At 46.0% G+C, this 14695-nt stretch overlaps 1 long non-coding RNA gene across 1 annotated transcript; it reads right to left on the bottom strand.

The window, feature by feature from the left end:
- Positions 1-892: 892 nt before the first annotated feature.
- On the bottom strand, positions 893-4577 carry LOC307199683. Its single transcript, XR_013832118.1, has 3 exons — positions 4462-4577; positions 3721-4245; positions 893-1240 (listed from the first exon to the last, which is right to left on the bottom strand). It is a non-coding gene; the product is annotated as an uncharacterized lncRNA (long non-coding RNA).
- Positions 4578-14695: the final 10118 nt, after the last annotated feature.

Raw genomic sequence — 14695 nt, 5'->3', positions numbered from 1 at the left:
GTTCGAAAGCACCTCCGGGTGCAAGTAGATAAATAGGGACCGCTTACCAGCGGGAAGGTAAACGGCGTTTCTGTGTGCGGCTCTGGCTCGCCAGAGCAGCGATGTCACGCTGGCCACGTGACCCGGAAGTGTCTCCGGACAGCGCTGGCCCCTGGCCTCTTAAGTGAGATGGGCGCACAACCCCAGAGTTTGTCAAGACTGGCCCGTACGGGCAGGGGTACCTTTACCTTTACCTTTAATCCCCATGTTACATACCCCAAACTACATCACTAATACATCATGGTTACATCATGAAAGGGGAGGTCTGGTGGCAGTAATCTGAGCATCCTGGATCCTGCCCCATAGTTCCCCTTGCCCTCCACCAAACACCCATCAAGTGTAACAAAAGAGATATTTACATTTCCCTGTTTCCCAGGCAAGTTAATCACACCCTTTTGTCTCCATCTGGGTTTTTTATTTCTGGAATGGCTACCTGTCTGACACTCAGGTGTCAGGATGCCAGGAATTATCACTCAGGCAGAGGGGCTGCTGAGTAGCTGAGCTCACATGTCTATATGAATTTCTGATGTTTTCCCACTGACCCAGTACATAGATACACTTATCAGTTAATTGTTACATTTGATATTGTGCAGCAAAGGCCCTTTGAATAGATAGGAAGAAACTGTGATGAAGTGTTTTTTGGGGACAAATCACAAATGTCACAAAAGTGATTGTGCTGATTTTGGTAGTGGGCTGCATGTGCATGGTATCTGCTGGAGGGGCAACCCCTCCAAACCTATACATAAATTCCTGCAACATGAGGCTACAAGTCTATAGGGTAAAGACTGACTTGTAAGGAATGGCAAACTGGGAAAGGCTTGGAAACAGTAACACAGCACAGTACAAAGGGGGATAATGTCATTCCATTTTTATTTTAGTTTGCAAAGCAGACGGCACATACAATAGAGACAGCCCATCGCTGTGGGAGATGATTGGAGGGGAAAGTGATAGTAGCATTAACACAGTATAACTGCTACAAGTCCACTGCGAGCTGTCTGGCATGTCACAGTTTAATAAATAACAAACAAAATGTAGTGGACTGGGTGGGATAAACCACCAGATACTTATTTATCTGAAACCCAACCAATTAGGTTTAAGGCTTGTTGGCATTAAACCTACATTTACTGGAGGGCAACTTCAATCAAGACAATCAGGAAGACATCAATTCAGGTTCTCTTTCTGGATTCATTTTCTTTTTATTCTGAAGACAAAAACACAAGACAAAGATCAGAGAAAAGCAAGGCTGCACAGGGGGCCATTTCCATGGCAATAAAGTTGCACAGAGATTCTAGATTCATTTAAGCATGATTAACAAAGCTGGAGTACCAATCCCCAATTTATTATCACTTAGACTAAAAGTTTGTACATGTGATTCCTAAGGAAATTTTAGAGGCAACAGCAAATGAATTTGATATTTAAGTTTCTAAAGTGCATTTTTATTCTCTGACATTACTTCCATGTTGTGTAGAGAGCATGTGGTGGTGATGGGAACACATGATCTGACTGTTCGTCACTGCTAACAGCTGTGTTCTGGTGAGTAAATAATTGTCTCATTGCCCAATGGGGTTGGTCTTGCGTGTTTCCCAGCCCCCACTGGCAGGGCTCCTGTAAGGCTATCAGCTAGCAAACTTTATTGGGCCTTTAGCCTGCAGAATTTCTACTTGTCTGGAGTGCTCTGCCAGAAAACAGTGGTAATACTGATAGAGAACTTGGGCCTTAACTGCTGGCGCAAAGATGGCAGAACACACACCCAAGTGTAAGTAAGTAAAGGCAAAAGGAAAGAAGGAAGTCATTAAGTTAAAAATTTACAGATGCCACACAGAAAAGCAGACTGGATTTCTATACTCCTCACTGTGATGCAGGCAATATGTGGGATTAGTATTTAGTCAAATTATTTGCCTATTAAAAATATAGGTAGAAGCACTGACTTCTCAGCATACATCTAATTTGCCCCTAAACCTAATCACACAGGAGAAAAGGTGGCGTCCCCATGATCTTATCCTCTGCTTGTCTTGGTTCTGGTTAAAAGAAACTAGGCTCTTTCATGACATCCGTCTATGTTAAACGTTTAGCACGGAGCTTATTTCTTGCACCAAAGTTTCATTTAGGGATGCTGCCTCACGCCCTGAGCGCAGAATATGATTCTCCAAACCTCCTGACACAGAAGACACACATGACACCTTTTCTTTGTGGTCCAGTTATCTTACCCTCCCCACCCACATAAAATTTGCTGGAAGGAAGAGGGGAGATGACAGATGAGGGGGGAGGAAGGAGAGAGGAATCCTCCATGCTTTCAGTCCCCCCTCCAAATTCACATCCAAAATTCTAGCTAAAGTTGCTCCTGTGATGCTATTTTAGCATGACCTAGGGACGCAGGTGGCGCTGTGGGTTAAAGCCTCAGCGCCTAGGGCTTGCCGATCGAAAGGTCGGCGGTTCGAATCCCTGCGGCGGGGTGCGCTCCCGCTGCTCAGTCCCAGCGCCTGCCAACCTAGCAGTTCGAAAGCACCTCCGGGTGCAAGTAGATAAATAGGGACCGCTTACCAGCGGGAAGGTAAACGGCGTTTCCGTGTGCGGCTCTGGCTCGCCAGAGCAGCGATGTCACGCTGGCCACGTGACCCGGAAGTGTCTCCGGACAGCGCTGGCCCCTGGCCTCTTAAGTGAGATGGGCGCACAACCCCAGAGTCTGTCAAGACTGGCCCATACGGGCAGGGGTACCTTTACCTTTTATGGACCAAGTCAGTAGAAAAGAGAGATTTAAGTTGCAAATCACATATGGAACTTGGTGGGCCTTACTTCTGAGTAGACGTATCTCCACTTCTGCCGTAAGGTTATGACCCTAAACACATTTAGCAGAGAACAAGTCCCATTTAACTTAAGAGGGACTACTTGCCTCTAAAGTAAACAAGCTTAGCATTGGCCTGTAAGCTACTGTGTCTGTGCCAAAAGGAATCTTAAAAAAGTAGAATCCTAGGATTGGAAGTCTCAGCTTTATACTACTCATTTCCTTAATCCTAGCTTACACAACTTGGTTATGGTGGAGAAGGATTGTGCATGCTGTTTTCCTGCACAATAGCCAGTGATAAGTTGGCCAGGTGTACTGCTAACTCACATGCAGCATGTAAAAAGACAACCCCTGTGATTGTTGCAGGGGGCCACTTAACAGTGAACTGATGAGCATGGAACTCATCATGGTCTGGGGTTTCCTGCTTCTACAGAATTCAGGAATCCTCATATCTATTAAGTACAAGAGGCGGCCTTTATCGGGGTAGTCAGTGTGGTCCGCCCCCCCTCCCCGATGTTGGGTTCCAATTTTCACTAGCCCCCCCCCCCCCCCCCGCGCGCGCGCATGTTGAATGGGCAGGGACAATGGGAGCTGCAACCTAACAATATCTGGAAGGCCCCATAGTCTCTCTGTTAGACTTGTCGGAGTGACATTGCCACACTGAGTTTCTCATCTCCACTCCTATACTTTATTACAAATTACTGTGTCTGTTGGGAACAGGGCATTGAGTCTATCTATCCTACTGGTTAACACCATCATTAAATCATGTGGCGACCGGAGCTGGGAAGTGGGGTATTCTCTTAGAGGATGCCAGTCCTTGTCAAAGTGTCACATACAAACCAGTTCTAAGAAGGGAAACTGTTGCTAACAAGGTCACAGTAATTGCAGAAATAACTTACTTGACTCGTCCATTTACGCTGCAGTTGGTTTTGGCTCTATGCTTGGCTCTTTGCTTGCATCTCCATGGGTTTCTTCAGTTGGCAGGATAAGTGAAAAATCTCCTGATTCTACGCTGATCTCTGGGGCGGCCTCTGAAGTTGGCTCTGTACTTGGCTCCTTGGTTGGCTCTTTGCTTGCCTCTGTGCCTAGTTGAATAAGATGTGAACCTCCTTCTCCGCTTCCTTCCCCGCTTCCTTCCCCACTTCCTTCCCCACTTGCTTCTCCGCTCGCTTCCCCGCTCGCTTCTCCGCTCGCTTCTCCGCTCGCTTCCCCGCTTGCTTCTCCGCTTGCTTCGCCACTCGGCTCTTCGCTCTCTCTCGGCTGTGTGCTGGGCTCCTCACTTGGCCCTGCGCTTGGTCCTAAGCTTGTTTCACCAGTCGGCTCTTCTGTGCTTTCTTCGCCACCTGGTTCTTTGCTTGACTCAAGCGTTGTCCCCTCGCTTGGTCCTGTGGTTGGTTCCTGGGTCACAGGGGCAAGAGAAGCCTCTGGAAAATTAAAAACAGCAACATTTATAAAATGCCAGGTGTCTGCTGTTACCAGATATCAAGAACCTGGGTACTGACATACACCAAACTCCTATGGCAATGTACTCAGAAATAATCATCATCCCAGAATGTTAAGGCACAATTATCTTTTCCATCTAGTATTAGAAGAATTTAACGAAATGCTAACACTAATATTCCTTAAAGTATTTTGCTTACCTTGTATGATCAGAACAAGAGCTAATGCTGAGAGAATTGCAATTTTGGGCAACATTGTTGGCTATCAGCTCCTGGTAATGGGCAAGCAACTGAGAAACAAGCTGAAGTATCCCATGGGAAGTGATCTTCGGTTGTATTTATTGAAGCAAATCCTTTGCCTCCACCTACTCCAAAATCTATCTCCACCCTCAACGGAAGTTGCAAGATGAAACCCTTTAACATACTCAAGACTCAGAATAGGATCAGGAATCACCATTCCCATTGGTAAAATTCCACTTTGCTATCTCAGAGCAAGATAACCTTTATGCAATGACCTCAAAGGAAAATTACAGGTGTTTGTTGGGGGGATGGGGTGGGTATAGCAATGGAAAAGACTGACAGAGAATAAGGCCCATAAGAATTTGCTTCTGGCAGTGCTGATTTCTCAAGGCAAATTATCCCAATGCTCTCTGGCTGAGTGTGTTGGATACTGGGGAAAATGACCACTGACTCACTGAAAGTGCCTCTGGGCTGTTGGTGGAAGGTGAAGAATCAGTGGAAATGACTGTGCTGGGATGGGCATGCTATCCCAAAGCTCTCTTTTTAACATACTTTAAATGTCTTCAGTGAATCCCATCTTCACACTTTTCATGCTTTCTTTGTGATCCAAAGGAAATTAGACAGGGCTGTGCTGAATCTTTGCTACTTTTGATTTTCAGGTCAAAAGTAGTTACTTGATGGAGTGGAAATTTCATTTTTAGGCACTACAAATATAATAATTGTTTGTTTGTTTGCTTGTTTGCTTGTTTGTTTGTAAACTGGTTCTTCGGGTGCTATTTCACCACTGTCACCCCTGCCCCCAGCCAACTTTTTCCTTCTTCCCTCTTAGATTAGTTATGTACATCTATTATCTATTAGTAATAATTATTGCCTATCTACCTACTCAGGAATCACATTGTAAGCAGAATGCATGATGAGCTCATTTAGGTTAGGGGTAGGGAATCTGTATTCGTCTAGACACCGCAGGACTACAATGCCCATCATCCCCACCAAGTGGCCATGCTGTCCTGGTCTGATGTGATCTGGAGTCTTGCAGTTTCTTACTTGTTGGATTAGAAGGACAGTAAAGGCAACTCTCATTTCCTTCCAATAGCTCAGTTGGTAGAGCATGAGACTCTTAATCCCAGGGATGTAAGTTTGAGCCCCATGTTGGGCAAAAGATTCCTGCATTGCAGGGGTTGAATTAAATGACCTTTGTGGTCCCTTCCAACTGTACAATTATATGATTTCATACTGTGATCACCAATAGTCAGCATGGATTTCTGAAAAATAAGTCATGTCAGACTAACCTGATCTCGTTTTTTGACAGAATTACAAGCCTGGTAGATGAAGGGAACGCAGTGGATGTAGCCTACCTTGATTTCAGCAAGGCATTTGACAAGGTGCCCCATGATATTCTTGTAAAGAAGCTGGTAAAATGCAGACTTGACTATGCTACCACTCAGTGGATTTGTAACTGGCTGACTGACCGAACCCAAAGGGTGCTCATCAATGGTTCCTCTTCATCCTGGAGAAGAGTGACTAGTGGGGTGCCACAGGGTTCTGTCTTGGGCCCGGTCTTATTCAACATCTTTATCAACGACTTGGATGATGGACTCAAGGGCATCCTGATCAAATTTGCAGATGACACCAAACTGGGAGGGGTGGCTAACACCCCAGAGGACAGGATCACACTTCAAAACGACCTTGACAGATTAGAGAACTGGGCCAAAACAAACAAGATGAATTTTAACAGGGAGAAATGTAAAGTATTGGGCAAAAAAAATGAGAGGCACAAATACAAGATGGGTGACATCTGGCTTGAGAGCAGTGAAAAGGATCTAGGAGTCTTGGTTGACCACAAACTTGACATGAGCCAACAGTGTGACGCGGCAGCTAAAAAAGCCAATGCAATTCTGGGCTGCATCAATAGGAGTATAGCATCTAGATCAAGGGAAGTAATAGTGCCACTGTATTCTGCTCTGGTCAGACCTCACCTGGAGTACTGTGTCCAGTTCTGGGCACCACAGTTCAAGAAGGACACTGACAAAGCTCCCTTAGCCGTTCCTCATAAGGCATCGTTTCCAGGCCTTTGACCATTTTGGTTCCCCTCCTCTGGGCACGTTCCAGTTTGTCAGTGTCCTTCTTGAACTAAAAAATTTTTAAGAAAAAAAGCACTGTATGCATGATTATTCAAAAGTGAGTCCCACTGTGTCCAATGAGGCTTACTCATAAACGAGCTTAAAGTTACAGCCACTGGTCAAGAAGCAGCCTGTTGCACCTAGTTCACAGTATGATTTTGGGAAGTTGTTATTGTGAGTAGAAAAGGGCACTGTGTGAAAGAGAATTATGACTTCCGTCTGACATCAGCCTACAGGGATTACTATATAGGTATTTGTTCTATAAAGTGGGGAACAAATATTTCACTTAAGAAACCCAGATGAGTCAGTTGAGCTTTCTGGTAGAGACACTGGAGGCTACTCACTGAGAGAATGTTTCTCCTTTGAGCGAGTTGCGCAACAAAGACACTCAACAGCAGCAGCAGCAGCAGCAGCACAACCCAGCTTTTCTGGAAAGGTGAGAGAGGTGATGACAGCATCTCATTCCTTTCTTATCAGATAAGGACAGTTGTCTGCCCAAAACATCAGCTGCAGGGGTAAGTGGCTCAGCCAGGGTGAGATGGATTACTCTCTCCAGATAGTTTATAAACTAGTTTCAGATTTTGGTTGGCCAGGTCTAGGTGGAGCTAGTCTTATTACTATTCTTATTTTTAAAAGATGAGCTATAGTGAAACCTGCATTCTGTAAACCTCTCCTTATCCATCCATGCTATCCATTTCCTGATAGCCTCAAATCTAATCAAAGTTTGTAATGGTGGAAAAATCTTGTGGGCTGCGGAGAGCTATGCATAGATAGCGCTGTGAGTAGGACTGCAGGAAGGTTTGCCTGGCGCCTTCATTACATATCTTTAGGCGCCAGGTGAAAACATCTCTGAAAAACCAGGCCTTGGGCTGAATAACATTCTGTGGACTTTTAAATGTGTTTGTGCGAGGGGGGCTATTGTTTTTTCTGTGCTTTATGTCTTTTGTGTTCTCATTTTGTATTTTTATGTTGTGAACCGCCCTGTGATCTTCGGATGAAGGGCAGTATAAATAAGAAGAAAAAATAGGTGTGTGCTCTGTCTCTGTAAAAAACCTAAATTCTGGGCCAAGTTAATATAAATTGTGCTGTAAAGGAATACCCAATATTGGCCATATCTTGTTTTAAGAACCGGCAATTTTTACTTGCATTTACTGTAAAATGCAATTTTTTAAAAAAAATCATTTTTATTTTCAGGCAAGTAAGTCTGAGGTTGTTGGGTTGTTTTTGTTTAATAACAACAACCCTAATGCACCAGTTTTCATTGTGACTGTGTGTGGACCAGAGGCCACCAACACGGTGCCCACAAATGTACATACCTGCACAGGGGCCCTTCCCCACCCCTCCTCTGGCCAAAATTACACTTGAAAGAAGCAATTTGTGGTAGCCAACAGAACAGGTTGCAGCAGGTGCATGCTTGCAGTTTAGTGTGGGGACCACAACAGTTTCTCTGGTTTGCAAATGTGCCTGCAGTCTCCAAACGTTCAGCAGCCCTGGCATAATAGTTCTGGGTCCACAGACAACGAGGAGGAATGGCCTGAAACAGCTTTATTCTTCGAAGCCTTTAAGTCAAACTTGTGCAGCAACATTTGGTTTTTTGATCATGCAATCTCAAGGCAAGTCCTTCTTAATACTGAGGGAATATCTCTAAGTTACAAACTCTGTCATTACATCTTCCCCTTAATTATTAAACAACTTAAACAACAATCCTAAAACAGTTACTCGGAACATAAGAGGCTGCCTTGTGCCATTGCTCCATCTAGCTCAGTGTAGCTTACACTTTTGTGTAAACAGCGAGTCCATGAAGGCTGGGGCCTGGGCCAGTGAATACAATCCCTCTCCACAAGCGGAGCTGCAGGGGAAAAGCAGGGATGGAGAACTCCAGCTCCCATCAGCTGCAGCCAGTGTGGTCAATGGCCAGGGATGATGGGAGTTGTAGTCCAGCAGCGCCTGGCAAGGCACAGGTCTCCCGTTGCTGTCACTCTTTCTTGTGCTGCAGGAATTAGTCCTCTCCTATCAGTGGTACTTTGAGCCACTGTTATAAGCAATAATTATAAGCAATTAGCTGTGGCACTAATTAGAAATAAGCAATAGTGACCACCAGGGCCAGACTTTGGTAGTCTTTTGTAAAATGGCACCCTGCGCAAGGCCAAAAATTGGCGCCCCCACCCAAATGGATCTTCTCAACTTTGCACCCCCTCAGCTCAGTGCCCTGTGGGGAGGGGGCGGAAGTGCCTGCACCCCCCTAAAGCTGGCACTGTGACCACTTTAGAATCAGACTCTTAGATTATATTTGTATATTACGGTGGTACCTCTGGTTATGAACTTAATTCGTTCTGGATGTCTGTTCTTAACCTGAAACTGTTCTTAACTAGAGGCGTACTTTTGCTAATGGGGCCTCTTGTTGCCGCTGCGCCGCCGGCACAATATTTCCGTTCTCATCCTGGGGCAAAGTTCTCAACTCGAGGTAACTCTTCCAGGTTAGTGGAGTTTGTAACCTGAAGTGTTTGTAACTGGAGGTACCACTGTATTCCTAACTGCTCTGCTTAGAGCAAGCAGTTATTTCCCACCCCTTCCCCTACAGTGAAGAAATGTTGTTTGAATAAGGTAAAAAGCTATTTTCCTTTGTAGGTCTGGTTTGCCCGGTAGCTTCAGAACTGTTCAGTTGCTATTAGGCAATTTCCTTTTCAAGATATTCCTGCATAGCAGACGGAGCACAGCACAGCCAGGTGGCCTTCCCTGGGGGCTTCTGACTCCATTTCCGTTTCCTTCATCCATTGGGTAGATTTTTCTAAGCTTAGTGTTTTGTTCACTGGCAAAGAGAGCCCCAGCTTGCACAACACACTGAACCACAGTTCAAAACAACCTATTGTTTTAATGTGAATGAGGAGCAGTGCCTGCTGCTCTTTCCCCACTCAGGAGGCAGATCAAACAAGCTAGAGCCTGAGTCGCTGTGCTGTCTCAACCTGGGATGTTTGATCTTGGTCACTCATGGTGGAGAACAGACCTTGAGCCCAGGTTCGGATAACACAACAAGCCAGATTGTGGCTTGTTTCATCTGCAGTGTGGCAGGAGCAAGGGAATAGTGTAAAAAACCTTTTGAGTACTGTGCACCAATGCACTACTTGTGTGAAACCTCTGGCCCATGGGGGCAGTTTTTACCAAACTGTACCCACTTACCTGATGTCATCTGTGGGGCAGGTAGAGACAGGGCTCAACTGGAATTGGCTGTGTGACTGAGTTCCTATGGGGAACTTGATGGTGCAGACGGCAGTTGATCCCTACAGAAATCAGCTTTGCCGGCCCTGTGCCTGGTGTTTGGGAAATGCTGAGCTCAGGGCTTGCAAGGCGCTTTGTGCAGCACTTCACATATGCCTGACAGCCAGTTGCTTGTTGGGTGTGTGGAAAGCAGTGTGCAAAGTGCTTTGCAAGCCCCAGGCTCAGTGTTTCCCATGTTCTGTGTGCAGGGGTGTTAAAGCCCCATGCGCTTTGGTTCCCAAGCACCAGACAACCAGCTGGCTGACAGGTGCTTGGGAGGTGCTGGGCCAGGGACTTCGACAGAAGGGTTATCACATCCAGCTGCCAAAGTTGGCCCACAGGGGTGGGAAGATGAAGCCCAAAAGGTTCCCCAGCCCTAGGACAAAAAACACTGATTGGCAGAGTGCTGTGATGCTGCCCAAAAATGTTCCCCTCTCTAAACTGGCTGTACTCCCTTTTACAAAGCTGCCTTTTGAGAACAAATAATGTGAATTAATACATATGCATCCTAAGTATGGGCTTATTCAGAAATCAAGAGTTTCTAAATGCACACAACACATTTTGACATTTATGCAGTACTTTAAACAATAAAACATATACACATCCCATCTGCAGCAGGGGGTGGGGTCGCAGCTGATGGTTGTTGAGCCAGGTTTTGACTCACTGGTGTGCATTTTAATTGTGAGGTGCTAAGGAAATCAGGCTTGAAACAGAGTGTGAGAATTGGGTTTTTTCCATATCAGTGTATTAAATCAATAATTTTTTTTTATTTCTTTCCATTTAGTCAAGCTTTGAGAATAAGAAGCCAAAAGTCATGTGCATGAATTTAAATTGCATGCCAGCAATACTGGCAAATTCAGATTGTGCAATTAAATTGGATTTGGTGCTCTTATGCAACAAACCTCCTTCCAAAAAATAATCAAACTTTTTGCAGTAAGGAAGTATTAGGAAAATGCAAAGGTAGGATAACACTTTTTAGCTGTTCTCATTTTTATCTGTAAGCTGCCCTGAGTCCCTGTCAGGGAAGAATATGGGGTATCAATAAATTCACCACCGCCACCACCACACTTCCGTGCCTCAGTTTGGGACGTGGAAGAGTTTGTGCTCATTCAACAAATTTTTCTCAGCATTCAAAACAACCATAAATTGTTTGGAAAATGCAGTTCAATCCCAGCCACTGCAGGTTTTATTTATTAAAAAATAAAAATCTGGGTTTCTAAGCTCACAAGAATTGAAATCATACTAGCTCTTTCAAGAAACCCAGGGATCAATTCAGCCAAAGTTAAGCAGTTTAAAGTCCCATTGATTTCTGTGGAAGAGTTAAGCACATGCTTAGTTCTCTTCCACTGAGAGCTCAACAAGACTTAAAAGTGGTAAGATTGCCTGAATTGTATTTCCTGCAATGAATCTTGTCACGGGGGTGGGAACAAAACACCACATTTTGTGCTGGAACGCAGAAAGAAAAAGGGTTTTGGAAGTCTCCTTAAGCCCACATTAAAAAACTCCGCCTAACCCAGCAAATGAAATAAAAATAAAAATCCTGAAGAGGGAGCCCTCCTTCAAAGCAAGACTTGTCATTGTCTGAAATTCATAATCGTTCATGTTCTTCATTCCAAAATTTATAGGCATACAAACGACACTTTAGTCCAAATCTCCAGATGACTTTACGCGAGAGATTCCATGCTGGTGTTAAAGAGCAGGGGGCCAAGATGGACCCCTGTAGGACCCCTGAAGTCAGTGGCCCCGAGGCCATGAGCTCCTGAGCCCAGAGTCTGGAACCTGCCCTCCAGGAATGAATGGAGCCAGGCCAGTTTGGGCAGATTGAAAGCTGCATGGTAATTTACCGAAGAAGTGTCCTGCTCCTTCCTCTCCCATGGATGTCCGGGGAAGCTGCAAATGCCAAAGGGCAGCAAAGGCACAAGTCTGTGTTGTGTAAATTGGGTGACGCTTAGAGCAGCAAATTCAGGCTGCTGAGATCTGCACGAGGGGGGTTCTGTTCCAGCCACATCCCAGGCCACTTTGAAACAAGAAGCCAAAGCCCAGACAACATTTATGGCTATTGTATCATTTCCAAAGCACCCCTGTGACTTTTCCTACCACCAGTGTGGGTTCAGTCAGCTTTGTGATGACGAGAGCCCTGGCTGGTGGGCAGAAGGGCAGCCCCCTCCAGCCACAGGGAAGACGGGAACTGCTTGAGCTCCCACAGCATGATGGACAAAGAATGAAAGAGAAGTGGGGCGTCTGCCTGGGCTCTGCAGGGCCTTTCCCACTCACTGCTATTCCCAAGCAGCACTGCAAAAGCACACAGACACAAAATAGTACTGAAGAAGTAGAATCGTAAAGAAAGGAGAGTGAATGCTTTCAATTCCTTCTTGGGACGGTGCCACTGCAATCACCTATACTCACCTTATGCTTTCAAGATTCGCATGGAATCATAACGTTGTAGGGAGCCCAGAGGCCACTCAGCTGAACCCACTCCTTGTGGCCAGAAATTCAGAGTTACAGGATTCCTGGAAGATGGCTCCCTTGTCTCTGCTTGAAGAGCTCCACTGAGGGAGAGCATCCCTGCACAAGTCCTGGCCTGGCCACTGGCTCCATTGTTCAGTTGCCCTCACCATCAAGGCCGTTCTCCTAATGTTCACCTGAAAGCCACCTTCCTATAACGTCAGCCCTTTCTATCTAGCCCTGAGCTTGGGAGAAGCCGCTTCACACTGCGGACTCACGTGCAAGTACAACCCTGAGATCCTTTTCACATGTTGTACAGGCACTCCCCACCCCCCTTATCCGTAACCGTGCAACCTGTGCAGGTTGCTGCAAAATAAATAAACAAATAGATTGGCCTCCCCTTGCTCAGGGCTGCTGCACATAACTGCCAGCTATGTTCCCGGTATTCTTAGGCCTGCCACAGCCATGTGGAATTGTGCCATGATGACAGGACTCTCTACAAGGGTGTGCCTAGGGCTGCCACCTTTGGTCAGGCTAAATAAAGGACAGGTTGGGCAAAACATGGGGCAGGTCAGTGGGGGAGATTGGGGGGGCTAAACATTACCTGGTGCAGAAATGACAATGGCATACAGGGTTTACAATTCAGTGACGAAACCAGGCCTGTGCAACGCCCCCCCCCCAACTCTATGAGTCTCCGTCTCCAACCCACCTGCCTCTGCAAAAACTCTCCCACACCAGACCAGGCCCGTGCAACCCCCCCTTTCACTTTCTACCCCTCCACCGCCCTCCCTGCTCATGCAAAACCTGAGACTCCACCACACCAGCCTTGTTCATTGCAACCCCCCCCCCCTCGCTCTCCGTGACTCTGCCCCCTCTGTATGTGCAAAAATCCTCTCTCACAAACTCCTCTTCCCGGCCCCACTCCACCTTCTGCCCGCATCCCATGGTAACTCTCACTCTCTGCTCTCCTCCTCACGGACCTACTTTCTGCTTGTGCAGGTTGGAGGAGGAGGAAGAGAAGCTCGAATATGTGAAAAAAGGCATCCCGTTTGAAGTCCAAACAGGACAGGGGACACTCTTCCTAAAAAATAAAATAAAATAAAATAAAATAAAATAAAATAAAATAAAATAAAATAAAATAAAGCCATTCACTTTTTTCTAGGGCTGGATGGCAACCCTGGGTGTGTGGGGAAAGGCCCCCAAGACTCACATTAAGTAGCACCTGTGTTGATAGATTCATGGCGTCAGAAGATGCTCCATACTGCACAGCCTCCAACATTCCTCAGATGAAAACAGGGACATTTCTCACTCCCTCCAACTGACCCTTCTTGTCCGCCCCATTTTGTCCCCCCCCCCCAAAAAAAGCATTTCCTGTCAGAAGGAGGCCGAGTGCCACCACCAGCACACCAACGGGACAGAGCACACACAGCCTCCACCATCCTGAGAAAACCCCTTAATCCTGATTTTATTTTAATTTCTTCTTTGCTACATTTACAAAAAAAGAAAAACGCACACCAATAAAGAAATCTCAGAAAGGAGCAAGATTAGATGCAGAAGCACAAAACACTTTTTTAAAGCAAGACTCCCTGAGCTCCCAAGACTCTGCTCCCTGTTTCTTCCCATCCAGGGCAGCCCTGCCCTCTGCCTGCCCCCCAGAGCGGATGTGTCACACAGGGCTGGGCTGGGCAGTGCCAGCCTCTCCTCCTCCTCCTCCTCCTCCTTGCTCTCCTTTAGTCGCTGCCCAAGGGAGGAGGGGCAGCGGCAGCCATGGAGAGGCCACAGGACAAGCGCCGGCTCATCCTCTTCCCTGAGCTCAGTGGCAGTGATGGTGGGGGAAATAGGGACATTCCAGGATCAAATCAGAAGCCAGGATGGCTTTCATAATTCTGGGACTATCCCTGGAAAATTGGGGCACTTGGAGGGTATGGTGCTGCTGCCCCTAAGGAGCCGCTCTCTCTTGGAGGGCTACCAAATGTCTGAGCTAGCCTGGCTCCTTCTCAATGTTTCAGTATCTTAGGCCTACCTTGATTATGGTAGCTGAACTAGAGGACCAGTATATTAAGACTCAGTCAAGCCTTACTAGTTTATGACTTATATACTAGGCATATGTTATACAAGGAAACATTTCTTGGCACCATGGATAGCATTATATATTGGGGAAATCAGCATTGGACTCTTTTACTGAGGTGCTGGGAAATTACCTTTTCAAAATGCTTTCCTTATGCGTATTTTGGAGTAAATTGACCATTTTGTTTTCCCCATATTTCACATTTTTATGGTAGGATCTTAGTTCCTGTAGTATAGGGCAGTACTAAAACCACTGGCATGGAAGTATATGGGTATGGCTGTAAATGTATAAATATTTTATCTTCTGC

This window comes from Podarcis cretensis (genome assembly GCF_951804945.1).
Source record: "Podarcis cretensis genome assembly, chromosome: 12".
In the NCBI taxonomy this organism is placed as follows: domain Eukaryota; kingdom Metazoa; phylum Chordata; class Lepidosauria; order Squamata; family Lacertidae; genus Podarcis; species Podarcis cretensis.
This window is presented reverse-complemented; position numbering and strand designations above follow the sequence as displayed.